This window comes from Pelobates fuscus, chromosome 6, assembly GCF_036172605.1.
Source record: "Pelobates fuscus isolate aPelFus1 chromosome 6, aPelFus1.pri, whole genome shotgun sequence".
Taxonomy (NCBI): Eukaryota; Metazoa; Chordata; class Amphibia; order Anura; family Pelobatidae; genus Pelobates; species Pelobates fuscus.
Window position 1 is genome coordinate 267,745,653 of NC_086322.1, and position 13,425 is coordinate 267,759,077.

Below are 13,425 nucleotides of genomic sequence, written 5' to 3' on the forward strand. Positions count from 1 at the left end.
TTGACCTGTGGCCTGAGCTATCCCAATTTGCGATAGAACTTCTGGCCTGCCCCGCTTCAAGTGTCCTGTCAGAAAGGACCTTCAGTGCAGCAGGAGGTATTGTCACTGAGAAGAGAAGTCGCCTAGGTCAAAAAAGTCTAGATTACCTCACCTTTATTAAGATGATTATTTTCTGATAGTAACTATAACACCATAGTCATAGCGTTTCTCAATTGGTCTTCCATGGAACACTAGGGTTTGAAGTGGAAATCAATTCAATCAATTGATTATTTTTGTGCATCTGCCCCTTTTCAAATTGGTTATGGTGCATGCATTCTTTCCAAAGTAAATCACACCAGACACATGTTTCCCGGTTGATGAAATACACTGGAATGTTTATTCAGGGGGGACGACATGTCCCTTGTAAAGAACAATTACATCATAAGCATTGTCAGAGATAACATGAAATAATACATTAATAATTGGTTAAGTGTTAAGTGTTTTATTCAAAGCACGTCCTACTGCGTGTGCCATATTATGTCATTACTGTCGTCAAGAAGTTCTCACCTGGATTCCAGCACCATCTTGAAAATGAGAGTGTTTAGTCTATGGGTGGGGTACTCCTGAGTGACATCTGGTGGTCATTTTTAGTAATTTATTGAACAATACTGATTTTAACTAAATGGAGTAAATAGGCATTTTACTTTAGCTAACATTCTGTCCACAACAGGTTCCGCAAGAACAAAATTGGGGTTCCACGGCATTTTGCCACATCCAAGATTGCCACCACTACCTGCTGTTCCGGCAAGGTCAGAAACAGCAGAGATTGGGTTAAGAGATCGGGAGCGCAAACTTAAGCCCGCCCTGCCGTCAGCCCGCCTTGCCGTCAGTATGGATTCAAAAGTTCCAGAAATGAAGATTGTCCTGAAGCACAATGCGTACTTTGCAATAAAATACTGCCAAACAGTACATTAGCACCTGCTAAATTACATTGTCATTTTGAGCAAAACCATGCAGAGTACAAAGATAAAGGAGTATCAGAAGAGTAAACAATTTATGAGCAAAAAATGTCAAAATGCTAATGAAAAAGCTACAGAGGCTTCTTACAGAGTGAGTTAATGCATAGCACTTGCAGGAGAAGCACACACAAATGGGGAATCACTGATAAATTCATGTGCCAAAGAATTAGTGTCATGTATTTTAAGTGAGAAGTTGAGCAAAAAAATTGAAGCTGTGCCACTTTCTAACAACACAGTTTTGCGCCGTATTCATGACCTTGCTGATGACATCCATACTGAACTAATTTATCTCTCTACGGCGCTCATTTTTTTGTTGGGGTTCCAAAGTTTTGCTATAACATGTCAACGGGTTCCAAGGGAAACATTTTTTGGGAAACCCTGTTCTAAAGGATTGTGCTAAATACACAGTTTCTCAATTCATTTAAACCGCTATTAGCTGTTAAACCAAGCTAATATTCTACTGAGAGAATTAAAATATTCACAGTGATATTATTTCTCCTTGGTGAACCTATGGCTTGGGCTCACACCTATCTGGAAAATGAAGATCCTATATTAAGTTTACTTAAGAAGTTTTTTAATGCCATGTTTTTGTTATAAGAAGATCCAAATAAGCTATGAACAGCATAATTAAAAATCAGGTCTTACCAACAAGGGAAAACACCAGTTGAAGATTATATTGCTAAATTTAAATGATGGGCTGTGGATTCCCAATGGAATAACATTAGTCTTAGGAATCAGTTTCGCCTTGGACTATCTGACTCCTTAAAAGATTAATTATCTCATACAGAATTACCTTCCACATTGGAACACTTATGAAATTAGCCATTACCATAGATATTGGAATATTTTTTGTAAGAAATAATAACAACTCCATCGGTCCCACGTGGATGCTTCTGACCAGGCAACTCGATAAGTGCTCTCTCAACAGAAAACATCTGCTCATCCATTACACCAAATTGAGTATTAATATAAAACATTAACTCCTCCTGAACGTAATTATCCAATAGCCGAAATCGAATTGTTGGAAATAAAAGCTTCACTTGAGAACTGGAGATACCTTCTTGAAGGATTGGAAAAGCAGACTACCATCTTCTATGATCACAAAAATCTTGAATTTTAAAAAAGTACAAAAATGTATCTGTAAGACATGTTAGATGAAGTTTGCTCAAGTTTTGATCAAGGAATGGTACAGAATGCCATGTCTATCAATAATCAATCCTCTAGAATAATTCTTGCAAAAAGTCTAATTGGAATCACTACCAAAATAATTTGCAAGATTACTACTATCTCTGCTTGTGAATTGCAAATGCCCTCTAAATCAATTATCACGTATCAGGACGGTTTATATTCCAAGCGTCACTCTTTATATGAGCCTTCTTCACTTGAGGATCCCCTTGCAGATCTCAAAAGAACGATTTCCAATTCGCTTTTATAACCCAGTATAATCCGCATGCCAAAAAGATTCAAAAAATTCTAAACAAATATTGGTATATCTTGCAGAGAGACAGTGTACTTAAGGAGATCATTCCAAAAAGACCCAAGATTATCTATAAACGAGCATCTAATCTTAAAAACAAACTGGCCCCTAGCCTTCTCCCTATACATTCTGCACCCACCCCCAGTAGCTCTTTTCTCCAACCTCAAGGGCTTTTACTGTTGTGGCCATTGTTCCACATGCAAATACCAAAAAAGGAAAATAACCAGCTTTATGAGTACTCAAACTAAGAAAACTTATGTAATTAAGAAACATATTCAATGTTCCACCACTTTTGTCATCTATTTACTTCAATGTGGGTGTGGAGCCCAATATGTAGGCCGCACCACTAGAAAACTCCATATTAGACTTTTGGAGCACTTTAACCCCTTAAGGACCAAACTTCTGGAATAAAAGGGAATCATGACATGTCACACACGTCATGTGTCTTTAAGGGGTTAATAATATCAAAAAAGTAAACTGGATCATAGCGTGTCAAAACATTGCAGTACCTGTCCCCTTTTTCAGTGGGAACATTTTCAAGTGTTTGGTATAGAACACATTACATTAGGATGTAGAGGAGGAGACAAACTCCAAGAATTAATACGCCAGGAAGCGTTCTGGATTTACACCCTTAGAACATTACATTATTGCCTCAACGCTGAAATAGACTTGTCAGGTCTGATTTAATCAAATACAGATATCATTGTTTTATTATTTAATTTATTCCCTTTTTTCTCTCATTTTATGTATTTTTTTATTATTTTTTATGTATTGTTTTCTCATTATTATTACTTATTATTCATTTTTAATTTATTTTTAATTTGTATCCATGGGCTTTTTGGGTCATTGTTAATGTACTCTGAGGTTGTGGTTATTGCTAATACTGGCTGGTCAACCCTGTTTTATATAACAGTTTAATATATCCACATAATGATTTCAAGAATATGATTGTTATTTGTATGGTTATTTATCTATACTGGGTTAATCTGCATTTTAAACTATGTTATTTTGGGGTATTTCATCTTATACATATACCTATATAGTGATTGGCATTGTGACATTCATTTTGGTAGTGAGGTTTTTATACCCTATATGTTTGTCCATCTGCTTTCACCATTTTATGTATTTCATTCTGCCATTACTATATAGTTTTATATTATTTTTATTTCGCGGCGATTATTCGCCATTTTCCTGTTGTTTTTATTTTTCATTAATCTCTTTGGCGACATCTCGCCTGTTGTATATGCACTTTTCTCTACCATTTAGATTTCCACGCATGCGCATTGAGGCGCCGGCTCTTTACACACATTTAGAACTCTTTCCTCGATCACGCATGCGCAATTCAGACGGATGGACGTCATAGGAAGTACAATTTGGATATTGAACTTTTTCGGACTGTTTCTTGTTTTTATTGTTTTAAGTTCATTTATTGTTCCTGTACTCTGCTGCTCCAATTGGATCTGTGCCTGGTATTTTCTACTCTGCCTTCCAGTTCCACTGAGAGTGGAGACATGCTTACCACTACTTTATGTCTGTAAGTGTAACCAATAAATTCTCTTTTGATATTTTTATACATACTTCACCATGTATGGTCCTTTTTTTCCCATTTCTCTGAAGACATTCTGACATTTGGATCTACTATCAAGTCCCATACTACATATACCCCAGGGGGGTGAGAGGCCTGATTTTCACTTTTGTTTGTGAGTGCATTACATACTCCATAATTTATTATTTTATTCCTACTGTGTTACGCTATGATATACACTTTTTATCATTTCAGATTGTATTGCATTCTTATATAGAATATTCCAATTTTGGATATATTCCTCAGGTTGTATCCTATTTTTTGTAAAGGTGGTTTTCACTTTATTGCTTCTTGTTTTCTACTTTTGGTGTTAGTGAGGTTCACCTGGAACCACTCTTAATATAGCAGTTCTATTGCTTATGGTTAGTGGGTATACTACTGTTTTGTCACTAGGAATAATAAAAACAACTGACTTTCTACATGGACATTTTTGGTAGCCTAAATATCAACAAACTGTAACCTCCTGTTATATTTGCAATTGAACCAACTCAGATATGCATTCACCTTACCATATCCTCACCTCACAAACAATCCCTGATAGATTCTGCAGACAAATAACTATGGACTTCATTGTGGATCTTCTTCCTTCCAAAAAAAATCACCACTGTTTCTGTTGTGGCAGACCATCTCTTTAAAATATCTCATTTCATTTCATTTACCTGTTGAAAGTTTCTACTGCATTAGAACAGCCTCTATCTTTATCTCAAATATCATCAGACTCCATTGTTTTCATGATTAAGTAACCTCTAATAGAAGAACTCTAACTATCAAACAAAAACTATCTACATCATTTCACCCCAACAAAGGGCAAACAGAAAGGGGAAATCAATGCCTTCAGACATACTGAAGATGTTACTGTACCCATTTATAAGATGACTGATCTTCAAGGCTACCCATGGCTGAAATTTCATACAACAATTTAATTCATACCAGTTCAAAAACTACTTCCTTCTTCCCCAATTATGGTTTTCACTCAAAATATATTCCTTCAAAAATTAGCAGTACTTCCCTACCTTGTGTTGACTTGCATGTAAGTCAACTTGAGCAAATCTTTACCAACCTCAAGGAAAATCTCAAAGCAACACAAGAAGCACAAAAAGATGTTACACATCTAAAAGTAGATGATCTTGTTTAGTTTTCAACAAAAAGAATTAAAAACTCAACTTAAAAAACCCCCAAAAACTAGTCCTCCCTCTATAGGTCCTTTCCCTATTGAGAAGAGTGTTTGTGACATAGTTTTCAAACTCAAACTTCCTTATACGCTTTGATTGCATCTTGTATTCCATAGGTCACTGTAGAAACCTCATATTAAAAATCTATTTTTTTAACCCCTTAAGGAGCAAACTTCTGGAATAAAAAGGAATTTCCTTAATATCCTTAAGGGGTTAGAGGCAGTGGTGTATCCTGGTTTTGTGCTGCCCTAGGCAGGACAAAACTCAGGCACCCCCCCTCCCCCACGTGCCACCCCCACTCAATCCTTCCCCCCTGCCCCGCATTCTAAATACACACACACACACATTCACTGACAGAAACACCTACTCACTAACAGACACTCACTCACTAACAGGCAAACACACTCACTAACAGACAGGCACACACTGACAGACAGACACACACTGACAGACAGACATTAACACTAAGAGACACACACTAACAGACACACTCTAAGAGACAGACACTAAGAGACAGACACTAACAGACAGACATTAACAGACATACATTAACAGACAGACACTAAGAGACAAACACTAAGAGACAGACACTAACAGACAGACACTAAGAGACAGACACACACACTAAGAGACAGACACTAAGAGACAGACACTAAGAGACAGACACTAAGAGACAGACACTAAGAGACAGACACTAAGAGACAGACACTAAGAGACAGACACTAAGAGACACACACTAACAGACAGACACTAAAAGACAGACACTAAGAGACAGACACACACTAAGAGACACACACTAACAGACACACACACACACTAGCAGACAAACACACTCACTCACATTAACACTCACTTTTTTTATTTTATTTATTTAACCCCCCCAGACACAGACACACACTAACAGGCAGACATTAACACTAAGAGACACACACTAGCAGACACACTAACAGACACACTCTAAGAGACAGACACTAACAGACAGACACTAAGAGACAGACACTAACACTAAGAGACAGACACTAAGAGACAGACACTAAGAGACAGACACTAAGAGACAGACACTAAGAGACAGACACTAACAGACAGACACTAAGAGACAGACACTAAGAGACAGACACTAAGAGACAGACACTAAGAGACAGACACTAAGAGACACACACTAAGAGACACACACTAACAGACAGACACTAAGAGACAGACACTAAGAGACAGACACACACACTAAGAGACACACACACACTAGCAGACAAACACACTCACTCACATTAACACTCACTTTTTTATTTTATTTATTTAACCCCCCCAGCCTCCTTACCTTTAGGAATGCTGGGGTGGGTTCTCCCTCTCCCTGGGGCTGCCGGTCGGGATGCTGGGCTGGCTGCTAGGCGCGGGCGCGCTGGCGAGGGAGCACTTTCCCCTGAGCTCTCTGCTCAGCTCCCTCGCACGCCGCCCGCAGAGTGAGGCTGGGAGGCGGAGCCAGAATATGACATCATATTCCGGCTCCCAGCCTCACTCTGCAGGCGGCTGAGCTGAGCAGAGAGCTCAGGGGAAAGTGCTCCCTCTCCAGCGCCGCCCGCCCGCGCCTAGCAGCCAGCCCATCCGGTATGTAAGTTAGCCGTAAGGCTAACAAGACATTTGCCCTGGGAGTTTGGGGGCGGCTTTTTTTGCCGCCCCCTGGAAAATGACGCCCAAGGCAAATGCCTTGTTTGCCTCGCGGCTAATACGTCCCTGGTTAGAGGCCTCCTCGTGATCCAATACTAGTAGATGGCAAAGAAGAATATGAGGTACAAAAGATGATTCCCAAATTCATCATGCTAACTTACAGTGTGAATCACACTTTTTGCCCAACAAACAGTAACACCAGTGAAGGAACAAGGGTTTTGAAATATTCAACAGCAATTACTCTTTTCTCTTTACGATGTAGATATATCAAAGACTCCTCCAAGTCTTCATAAAACATATAACACACATCAATATCTACAATAAAAAAAGAAATATACTAAAATAGTGTAATACAGTTAGGTATAAACCTCAGGATAAAATTCTATATTGTACTCACATGCACAAATTGATAGTAGGCCTTAAGCTGCTAAAATACAGGACTCTTCTCTCTTCCTTGTTATCTTGTTCATTCTGTTTTTAAATCTTGTAAGTGTGACTAATACATGTAGTTTTCTTAACCAGAGAAGATCTACTCTGTGTCTCTTTTCTTTCACTATATATATATATATATATATATATATATATATATATATACACGGAGTCTGGCACTCTACCTTAAAAAAGTAATCCCAGAATGGCCTCGGTGCTGCAATGCGTAGGTAAATAAAGTAAATAGTAGAAAGAGCACTCCAGAGGACTTTGTAAAGTAGATTTAATCGGTGATGAAAAAAAATCGACGTTTCGACCCGCAGGTCTTTATCAAGATCAAGATTTTTTTTCATCACTGATTAAATCTACTTTACAAAGTCCTCTGGAGTGCTCTTTCTACTATTTACTTTATATATATATATATATGATTTGGATGTGAGAACAAAAAAGAGAGAAGAGTCCTGTATTTGAGGAGCTTAAGGCAATATAGAATTTTATCCTGAGGTTTATACCTAACTGCTTTTTTAGTGTTTTTTATTGTAGATATGGATGTGTGTTCTATGCTAACTTACAGTATCTAATTAGAAGGAAAGGGCTTGGACCTAAAAATGATTAATGTGAAATAGCTACAAGTGTACTTGCACCATGATGAACTTATTTCCTTAAGAAATACACAGACCAACCATCCAGTTGAACCCTCAGAGAGGTTTACTTTGAGGGGGGAAAGAAGGGGGGGTAGAAAAGGTCAGGACTTACATTCCCCCAAATCTATTTGGTCTCTGTGTGCTTTTGTGTTTCTGACAGAGCTCCTTTACATGTACCACGTTAAGTTAAAGTGGTTTTGGGTGCTAAATCCCTTTAGAAACTGCAGTGGTGACATTGTTTTAATGATGATGTTTGTAAAAAATATTTGACACATGGTACGTTTAAACCCGGATGCTGTATGTATACATATGGGGCAAGACTGGCAAGTTATTTTATGACTTAATACGGAAGGGAAGTGGAAGAATCTTCACTCAATGTTCTGCTTTATGTTATTTACTTTGGCAGCTATCGCCCATGAAGGGTGAATTATTGCTCTTTCCTATTGTGTGATATGTAAATCCATTAATCATAATTTTGGCTTGGGAAGATACTTGGAAATATGCAGTATGTTGTCTAAATCTTTCTCAACATTTGGAACAGTTATGTGTGTACCATGGTACAGGCCATGCAGCCATTGTTTTTGGAAATTAGAGGCTTACCATCTCACAGCAACATCCAATAAGTATACAGTACATGTCTTGCATTAAATGTATTAAACTATAAATTATTGCCTGATATTAACGGACACCATATTTGCTTTCAATTGCTTTACAGTAGCATTCATGATTCTTCATGCAACAATTAGTTCCTTTCAACTAACAGTAACATGATGCTACAGAATAGTGGTTTGGTATATAGAATATTATTAGTTTATTAAGGAGCATAACTCAAGGAAGAATTAAAGGGTTACTCCAAGCACCATGACCACTTCAGTTATGTCAAATGGCCATGTTGCCTGGAGTCTGTATGTTCAGCGTTTTGCTAAGGAATGCAAAATGTTTGACTCTTTTGCTGCTGGAGGTGTAACAGCACCTCTGGTAGCACCATTGAAGTCTTTAGCCAGCCTGAAAAAGTCAATAATGTCAATTCTGTGCATATTGGATGACTGATGTCAGCACACACAGCATGATGGCGATAGGCATCCAACAGTGGCATGGCCCTCCTCTGTGTTACCCATATCCTCCCCTTAGCCCGCCCGTCCTCCCTGACATCAATCTTCCTCCAGTGATGTAAATGAGAAAAATTGGGCTGAGGGAGGACCAGTAAGTGTTATATTTTTGTTAGTTTGAAGGGTGGAGTACCAATATAGGAAGGGTTACTCTGACCAAAAACAGTGTTTACTTCGGTTGGAGTAAAGCTTTAAAGATCAGTGTTAGGCAGCATTGATATATGATCCTATATTCTTAAACTGTGTGCATGTGCAATTATTATTGTATGTGTCACATATATTTTTATTGTCTATTAATGTTTTTTTTTAATTATTCAAAGTTTTTATTGTTTTCATTTTGTAATTACAAAAAGTAACAATGTTCACATGAAAATGTACAATACTTGACAAATTGAAAAAGTATACAATTCAATGCGTAGTGTGCGCGTGTACAACACATGCATATCAGTTCATCCAACCAACATTGGTAACTAAGAGCCAAAAGCGCTTCTGCTGTATTGTCTATATGGCAACATTGCGTGGTAGAAATTGGCTGAAGCAAACAGTGTCGGTGAACTGCAGAGTTCTAGATAGATGTTTGTGTATAGTATTAGATGTTTGTCAGGGCTTACCCGAGTTGGGAGTCCGTCAGGCAGAGATATATGCTCCCCCTGCAAGTAAACACAGGCTGAGCCGGTCAGGTAATAATTCACCTGGCCTGTGAGTTGGTGCACGGGGGCTGTGCAGGATAATTTTCCAAGTCGCAGTACAGGAACGAATAAAGCAGGAGAATCGTCGTGGGAAGCCAAAGGTCAGAGGATGCCAGAAATCAGAATAAACGAAACAACAAGCCAAGGTCAGGATCAAACTGGAGCACACGAAACAGCAATACGGTCACCAGAGTCAAGGAACTGACCCTGCCTTCTGGGAGAGGCAGGATTATATACGTGACTAATGAGACCATCAATATCAGGTGTACCAGGAGTAATTCCAATACATGTGTAGCCCCAAGTGCTGGATACAAGACAGGGCTAGATACTGACGCTGAATAGTGGTAACATTGCAGCCCCTGGACTTCTGGGAGAGGCAGGGTTATATACCTGGCTAATGAGACTATCAATATCAGGTGTACCAGGAGTAACAGGAGTAATTCCAATACATGTTGAGCAGCTAGTGCTGGATACAAGACAGGGTTAGATACTGACATACTGAAGCTGAATAGTGGCTTAGAGGTAACATTTCAGCCCCTGGACTGCAAGGTTACCAAGGTTCATATCTGCTACTGGCCACTCCGGAAGTTACGGTGGGAACCTTCACAATGTTGTAGTGAAACATCAAACTTAACAGTCAAAAAAAAAAAAAAGAAATAAACCTTATACCTAACAGGGAAACTCAAACAGAGACCTCGTTACAAACAAAATATACACAAAGTATACAGTTGTGTAGGCGCTTCCAACCTTAAATATAGACAATTAAAGTGAGTGTGAAAAAAGGTGTAATCCCTTAACACCTAAAAACAAAGTGAAACAATTAGAGTAGTTCACACCCACTCAGAAAGATATACAAAGTATAAAATAGATATACCGCCTATTGTAGATATAAGTATGATGGTTACATAGTTAGATAGCTGAAAAGAGACTTACGTCCATCAAGTTCAGCCTTCCTCACATTTGTTTTTTGCTGTTGATCCAAAAGGCAAAAAAAACAAAAAAAACCCAGTTTGAAGCACAATTTTGCAACAAGCTAGGACAAAAAATTCCTTCTTGACCCCAGAATGGCAGTCAGATTTATCCTTGAATCAAGCAGTTATTACCCTACATTGAAAGATTATATCCTTGAATATTCTGTCTTTGCAAGTATGCATCTAGTATATGTTTTAACATCTGTATGGACTCTGATAAAACCACTTGTTCAGGCAGAGAATTCCACATCCTGATTGTTCTTACAGTAAAAAAACCTTTCCTTTGCCTTAGACGAAATCTTCTTTCTTCCAGTCTAAACGCATGGCCTCGTGTCCTATGTAAAGTCCGGTTTGTGAATAGATTTCCACACAATGGTTTGTATTGGCCCCGAATATATTTGTATAATGTTATCATATCCCCTCTCAGGCGAAGTTTTTCTAAACTAAATAGGTTTAAATTTGTTAACCTTTCTTCATAGCTGATATATTCCATTCCTTTTATTAATTTTGTAGCCCGCCTCTGCACTTTTTCTAGTGCCATGATATCCTTCTTTAGAACAGGTGCCCAAAATTGCACAGCATATTCAATATGTGGTCTTACCAGTGATTTATAGAGAGGCAAAATGATATTCTCGTCCCGAGAATGAATGCCCTTTTTCATGCATGACAATACCTTACTGGCCTTGGCCACTGCTGATTGACATTGCACATTGTTGCATAGTTTGTTGTCTATAACAATTCCCAAGTCCTTTTCGTGTGTTGCTATCCCTAATTCACTTCCATTAAGGGTATACGTTGCTTGTGTATTCTTTACGCCGAAGTGCATAACTTTGCATTTTTCAACATTAAATTTCATCTGCCATTTGAGTGCCCAGTCCTCCAGTCTATCTAAATCCTTCTGCAGCAAAGTAATATCTTGCTCACATTGTATTATTTTGCAAAGTTTTGTGTCATCTGCAAACACTGAAACATGACTTTCAATGCTGTCTTCAAGATCATTTATAAAAATGTTAAATAGAAGGGGTCCCAGAACAGACCCCTGAGGGACACCACTTGCCACCTCTGTCCAGCTTGAAAATTTACCATTAACGACAACTCTTTGTATTCTGTTTTTAAGCCAATGTTCTACCCAAGAACAAGCATTTTCATCGAGACCGATTTCCTTGAGTTTGAACACTAATCTTTTGTGTGGAACTGTATCAAATGCCTTGGCAAAATCCAAATAGATCACATCCACTGCAACACCCTGATCTATACTTTTACTTACTTCTTCGTAGAACGCAATCAAGTTAGTTTGACATGACCTGTGCTTCATAAAACCGTGCTGATTTTTGCTGATAACCATATTCTTCTCAAGGAATTCTTGAATATTATCCCTTAATAACCTTTCAAATATTTTACCAGCCACAGAAGTTAAGCTCACAGGTCTATAATTTCCAGGCAAGGATTTTGAACCCTTTTTGAATATAGGAACCACATCTGCCTTCCTCCAATCCTCCGGAACACTTCCTGAAAGAAAAGAATCTTGAAAGATTAAAAACAGAGGTTCACTTATTTCTACACTTAGTTCCTTAAGTACACGTGGATGGATACCGTCAGGCCCTGGAGCTTTGTTTATATTAACTTTCTTTAGTTGCTGCAGCACATTGTCTTGAGTTAACCAATTACAATTATTCTGCAAGTTTTTAGTAGCAATCATTTGCACATCTATTGCCATGGGTTCTTCTTTAATATATACGGAGGAGAAATAGTTATTTAGAATTCCTGCCTTTTCTTGGTCTTCATTAACTAACACCCCCGTTACAGTTTTAAGTGTACCTATACTTTCATTTTTGGGTAAAACAAATGGAACATACATAGTGCTTTCCATATAGGTAACAACAAACAATTATAATGTATGAGGATTGAACTCACAAAGATGGAGCCTCATAGGCTCTATGTACTTCACCCTTGGGTGCCTATCCAGGCTCTCTGTAAATTCCAGTTGAAGAACTCGAAATCCACAAATTCAAGTGTAAATATAGATTTATTAAGTAATAAAATATTAATATTGAGGGACAAAGTAGGCAGATATGTGCCTACTTTGTACCTCAATATTAATATTTTATTATTTAATAAATCTATATTTACACTTGAATTCGTGGATTTCGAGTTCTTCAACCGGAATTTACCGAGAGCCTGGATAGGCACCCAAGGGTGAGAGACCTCATTACGTCCATACCTAGTCGGTAAGGTGGGGAGATCCATACTAGATTTAGTGTTAACAAATGGAGATTTGGTATCAGATATTACTGTAGGTGAAAGTTTAGGATCCAGTGATCATCAGTCAGTGTGGTTTAATATAAGAACAGGGACTGAGTCACACCACACAAAAACAAAAGTTTTAGACTTTAGAAAAACAGACTTTTCTAAAATTAGAATATGTGTAAAGGAGTCATTATCAGACTGGAGCAATTTACATGGAGTCCAAAAGAAATGGGATTATTTAAAAGTTGCACTACTGAAGGCAACAGAAAATTGCATTAGGCTTGTCAGTAAAAGCAAAAAATTCAAGAAACCACGGTGGTACTCCGCAGATGTAGCCAAAATAGTAAAAAACAAAAAGTTAGCATTTAGTAATTATAAAAAAAACAGAGTGAGGAAGACAGAATGACCTATAAGATTAGGCAGCAAGAGGCTAAGAAAGTTA

At 38.0% G+C, this 13,425-nt stretch overlaps 1 protein-coding gene across 1 annotated transcript in view; it reads left to right on the forward strand.

The window, feature by feature from the left end:
- Window positions 1-8,825, forward strand: part of STAC2 (SH3 and cysteine rich domain 2) — a 553,559-nt gene extending 544,734 nt beyond the window's left edge. The window contains exon 12 of the transcript XR_010091276.1: window positions 8,805-8,825. The gene's annotated coding sequence lies outside the window, so the exon portion shown is untranslated. The remainder of the gene's footprint in view (window positions 1-8,804) is intronic.
- Window positions 8,826-13,425: the final 4,600 nt, after the last annotated feature.